Source organism: Dromiciops gliroides, chromosome 2 (genome assembly GCF_019393635.1).
Source record: "Dromiciops gliroides isolate mDroGli1 chromosome 2, mDroGli1.pri, whole genome shotgun sequence".
Classification (NCBI taxonomy): domain Eukaryota; kingdom Metazoa; phylum Chordata; class Mammalia; order Microbiotheria; family Microbiotheriidae; genus Dromiciops; species Dromiciops gliroides.
Window position 1 is genome coordinate 83376558 of NC_057862.1, and position 6058 is coordinate 83382615.

The window sequence follows — 6058 nt, forward strand, 5'->3', positions numbered from 1 at the left end:
AGGAAGATCTGGGTTCAAGTTCAGCCTTTAATATATACTGTCCATGAGACCCAGGCAAGTCATTTACCCTCTATTACACCAGGCAACTCTCTATAAGGTGCAACAAACATGCTGACCTGCAATAAAGGTGCTGAGGGAGTTTCTTCATCTGAGAGTTCTCTATATCAATAAAATCAGGTTGAGTCCCTTATTATTATTATTATTATTATTATTATTATTATTATTATTATTATTATTACAGTTGTGGAAACTGAGGCTTTGAGAAGTTTATGACTTGCCCAGGGCCACATAGCTAGTAAGTGTCTGAAGTAGAATTAGAACCATATTTTTCCTGACTCAAAGTCTAAGATACCATCATACCACATTGTGGCATTGGATGGCAATTTAGGACACTTAGTTCTTGTCTTTGCAATGAGAGCTAGGTCCCAATTAGTGTGAATAAGACATCTCCTGAAGTGGCCACAGTATTGGAATTTATACAGTTTATTTCCACTGGGCTGGAACCAATAACCATATTTCCATAATTATAACTTCAAATAGTGAGAATCTGAGGACATGGAACCTTTTCAGAGGTTTCACTAGTCCCACCAATCAGAACCTAGCTATAATTTGCAGGGTGACATTAGGTGAAGTCACTTCACCACTCTGGGGTCTGAGTTTCTTTTTAAAATGAGGGGATTTGAAATCTATTCCAGTAGATTATCTGGCTCATTCTATCACTAACATTTGTGATTCTTCAATTCCTTGGCAAGTCTCCAGACAATTTGATTTTTTTCTCCTCAGCTCAGAAGCCTTTATGAATAGGGCTTGTGAAAACTTTTCCTGAAATTCTAAGAGTATGACCTTAGAAAAGTGGGTGCAGCAGCTAGGACAAGTTCCTTTTGTTTGTTATACATTTAACTCAGAACTGAGAGGTGATCAGAAATCATGAAAACAGTCCTAGATAGGGTCAGAGAACCTTTGGCTGAAACTTGCCAATGACATTTGCTAACTATTTTGACCATGGACAGGTCAATAAACCTGAGATTCAGTTTCCTTATATAAATTGGTATTGGGTGAATCCTTATCATTACCAACATGACAGGATTATTATAATGCATGCATTTTAAATGTTAAATCACTACAAAAATGGGAGCTTTTATTAAGTTCCCAACCAACCTATGGGTCTTGCCCCTTGAAATGGAAAGGATTATTTCTTCAGTAAAGACAGAGATGCCATGTTTAGGAACATAAACCTTGTAAACATATCCAGTAGATCCCATGGGATCTGGAAATAAAACATTTGAAATTATTGAGGATGTTTGTTGGTTTTGGTCCATGCTTAATGACTCAAAAGACTCCTTTCTTTTATTAAATAATTAATTATTAATTAATTAATTGATTAATTGATTAATTTACTTTGTTGTTTTTTTTTGTGGGGCAATGGGGGTTAAGTGACTTGCCCAGGGTCACACAACTAGTAAGTGTCAAGTATCTGAATCTAGATTTGAACTCAGGTTCTCCTGAATCCAGGGCCAGTGCTTTAACCACTGTACCACCTCGCTGCCCCCTAAGACTCCCTTCTTATATATGTGAAATTTGAATGATTTAACTTTTAAAAATGAATGAAGGGAATATGCTTGGATGAAAAGAGTACACTATGACATAGGATTATAGTCTCAATATAAGCTAACTGTGTGACCATAAGCCAGCCATTTCATCTCTGAGCCTCAGTTTCCTCATCTGTAAAATTTTTTTTCCACTTTTGCTGCCTCCTGTCAAAGGGAGGTTGCGAGGAAAGCCCTCTGCAAAGTTTAAAGTACTGTAGAAATGTAGGATGTGTCCTTCTTCTTTGGCTTTGAAGATCTTGAGAAGAGTAGCAGGAACAAATTGGAGAAGACAATAGAAAAATGAGGCCAGTTGCCATTTGATAATGCAGAACTCAGCCATACAGGGAATAATGGCAGTTTATTGCTTTACGAAAGGGTAGTGTGTAATGATCTTTGTGCAATTTTCAGATCATTTTCTCACAAAAGAATCTTCACAAATATGAAACCAACCAAGTGAGAAGGATGTTGTCTGTCCCTGAACAAAGCCAGCTAGCTGTTTGCTCTACTCGCTGGTGTGAATTTGTTTAAATTAGCATAATTTGCTCTACTGTTTTTATGGTCATTATGCAAAAAGCAGTTTACTCTTCTCCATTCTGGTTGGAGGACAGCGATGTTAACATAATTGAAGCAGATGCTGTTTCTTTAGATAATAGGTACATATGTGAAAACTTAGTTGGGCCTCCACTCTCTTCAGGCTTCGGGGACTTTGTCGTTAGGGCTTTCAAACAAATCCTTCTGTAGCACAATGTGCAAATACCCATGGCAAAGGAAACCAGATATGGCTGCATCAGGCTGCCAGAGGGTGGGTATCATAATATCAAAGATTTAAGACTGGGAGAGGCCTTAGAAAGCTACTTATATTTTACAAACAGCAAGAGGATGATGATAAAAGCTTAACAACTAACTCTCCAAAGGGAAACAAACAACAAACAAACCCCAACATACTGTTAAATTTAATTCACATTAACGTTTTCTCCTTGACTTAAGTCTAAGCAATCTACAGATCAATAAATCAAGTTCTGATTTATTGTAGCATTTACCAATTTCCAAGGTCTAAATATTCATACTGAAAATTTGACAATCAGCTCTTGGGAATCAGTTTGAGCTGGCTCCAGCACACAGGGCCGTTAGGGCTCACTTTCCCAAATCTACTCAGACTACAGACCAGAATTCCAGAGATTGCTGGCTACATTTCCAATCAGGGTACTGAGGGTAATGGTGAGGAGTTTGGGGCTTTTTGACTGTTACTGTTCTTGAGCCCCAATCTGGTATGTCTCATCAATATCATTCATTAAGTTATTAGTTTCTTCATATTTAAACCAATTGATCTTTCAATATCAATTAACTAATTAACATCACTTAGATTTTACCCCATTAGGATGATACAGAATGAAATAGTGTGTAAACTTCCCAAACCAGGAGCACACTCTCTTTTATTATCTTAGTCACCCAGGAGAGTGAACTCAAATGTAATGTGGTTGGTACAATCACCCCACCAAGTTCATTTCTGGATGTAGTATAGCAAGGGATGAAACACTTCTTTGCTTGCAAGAAATGATTCAGCTTCCAAGCCAACTCACCATTGGCCTAAGACAAGCCGGTCATGCCTCAAGGCTGGAGTCTCATTGGGCTTGATTATTATTACTACCAGATGACTCTAGCAGACTCCAATTGCTGGCCCTGGAATGGATCTTCCAACTTTTGGAATTCATAGTCATAATCTGGTCCATTCTTGTCTCCAAAAGGCATTCATTTAAGATCATGAAAGAATGAACACAACAAATATTTCAGAATAGCAGCATCATGTATTTATGGCCACACATCAGTCAGATAAGAGAAAAGCCCCAAGGCTATGACTCCATCTGAAGAGATGAGAAGAGAGAGAGATTCTTTCTGTTTAAGTCTTCTGAATGCAATTCAGTTCTGGCTCAGCAGCTAATAATTAATTTGTTGCTATCCAGTAAGCCAACAGAAATAGGATACCGGTACATATTCTGAGTCAGGGAAAGGAAGGTCCTCAATCCCTCCATCATGCATTGCAACAATCAAATTAACCAAGGGTGCTTTACCAAGCCTCTACATTAATTGTTATGAGGCAGAGCTTTAAGGACTGGATCCCATTGACCAATTTCTCTCTTCCCTCATTATATAAATGTGAGAAACTGAGGCCCAGATAGATGACTTGGTTTAGACATAGATGACAAGCATCAGGGCCAAGATTTGAACCCAAGTTCTCCTGACTATTGTTGGTGAGATTATCAAATGTATGGTAGAGTTTATTGATATGGCAGCAATGGAGTTTCACCTGCAGGGGCAGAGGTTCCCCAAAGGAACAAAAGAACAAAGCTTGTATATGCTTAACTGTAAAGGAAGGGGAAGGCATCAGACAAAATGAAGGTGGGAGAGGATATAGCAAGGGCTCACTAATTACGTAAAACACTTTGACCTGAATGACCAAACTAATTCCTGAAATCAGGGAATTTTGAAGTCTCCCAAAACAGATGTTATCCCAGAGGATGTTATTGTGGAGAGGCCATTGTGATGGGGAGCTAGCAAGGAGTTCCTTTAATTGGTGAACTAATGCATAACATATGACAAGATGGAAGGAGTTGTGTTCAGTTCACAAAATGGAAGAAGTTGTGCTCAGGTTATGATCCACATTATAAATCCAACAATCTTTCCACTGTACCAGGCTTTTAAATTTTTTCCTTTGAAAGAGGCAAATGAGACAAATTAGCCTTGGAGACAGAAAATTAATGGATAAAATGCAAAGAAATTTTCATTTTCCCCTGTTGTTTTAAACATATCTCTATTTCTTACCCAATAAAATTTAAATACTGGGCTCTAGCATTCAAGGTCTTCTATGGTCTAGCTATAACCTACTTTCCAATTTTATCTTATTTTCCTCCTCTTTAAGTGTTTCCCATTCTAAACAAACTAGACTACTCTCTGTTCTGTTTTTCATCCATCATTTGCCATTTTCCATCTCTTCATCTTTTCTTATGCCATCTTCCATTCACGAACTAGAGCCCCCCCCCCTTTCCAACTTTGTTTTGAAGTCATTTCCCACTTCAAACCAGCCTCTCATTTTACTTTGGCTGGTTTCCATTTGACCCTTTTACATTTTAATTTCTACCATACTCATTCATGTACATCTCATTTCCTACTCTGCCTCACTCCCAACCATTAGATTTGATGGCATAGACTCTGTCAGTTTTCATCTTTATATACCCAGTAATAGATACTCATGGCTAATAAGTGTTTTCTTAATTAAGTCCTCACCTCTAAGCTTCTAGAAACTATTGCAATGAAGACCAGAGTTCCATTCTCATCTGTGCTACTAACTACTTATAGGCCCACGTGGGAGATATTGCAAGTTCAATTCCATACCATTACAATAAAGTGAATATCACAGTAAAATGAGTCATATAAATTTTTTCATTCTCTTTTCCTTCCTTCCTTCCTTTGTTCCTTTGTTCCTTCTTTCTTTCTTTCCTTCTTACATTTTCTTCTTTTCTTTTTTCTTCCACAAAATGACTAATGTGGAAATGTTTTACATGACTGCACATGTATAAACTATATCAGATTGCTAACTATCTCAGGGAGGGGGGAAAGGAAGGGAAAAGGAAGGAAGAATAGAATTTGGAACTCAAAACCTAAAAAAACAACAATTGTTAAAATTTGTTTTTTACATGTAATTGGGGAAAATAAAATATTATTTATAAAAGAATAAGGCAGATAAGTGGTACAGTGGATAAAGTACAAGCCCTGGATTCAGGAGGACCTGAGTTCAAATCTGGATTCAGACACTTGACACTTAACTAGCTGTGTGACCCTGGGCAAGTCACCTCACCCTCATTGCCCAACAACAACAAAAAGAGTAAGTAGTCAGCTAGTCAGGCAATAAGCATTTATTAAGTGCCTACTATATGCTAGGTACTATGCTGAGTGCAAGTATACAAACAAAAACAAATGGCATTCCTTCCTTTCGAAGAGTTCACAATCTACTGGGTAGAGAACATGGAAATGACTATGTTCAAAAAGTTATACACAAAGGGCAGCAAGATGGCATAGTGGATAAAGCACTGGCCCTGGATTCAGGAGTACCTGAGTTCAAATCTGGCCTCAGATACTTAACACTTACTAGCTGTGTGACCCTGGGCTTAACCCCAATTGCCTCACCAAAACAAAAAACAAAAAACAAAAAGTTATACACAGGTTAAATTGGTGATAATCACCAGAGGGAAGGCACTGGCATTAATTAAGCAGGGATATGGAAAGACTTTTTGTAAAAGATGGGATTTTGGTTGATATTTGAAGGAAGCCAGGATAGCCAGCAGGTGGAGATGATGAGGGAGAGCATTCCATTCATGGAGGACAGCTAGTGAAAAGGCTCAGTGTCTGAAAATGGAAAAGAACATTATCTAGTCTCAGAGTTGACAGAGTCAAAGAATGATACAACTGGAAGG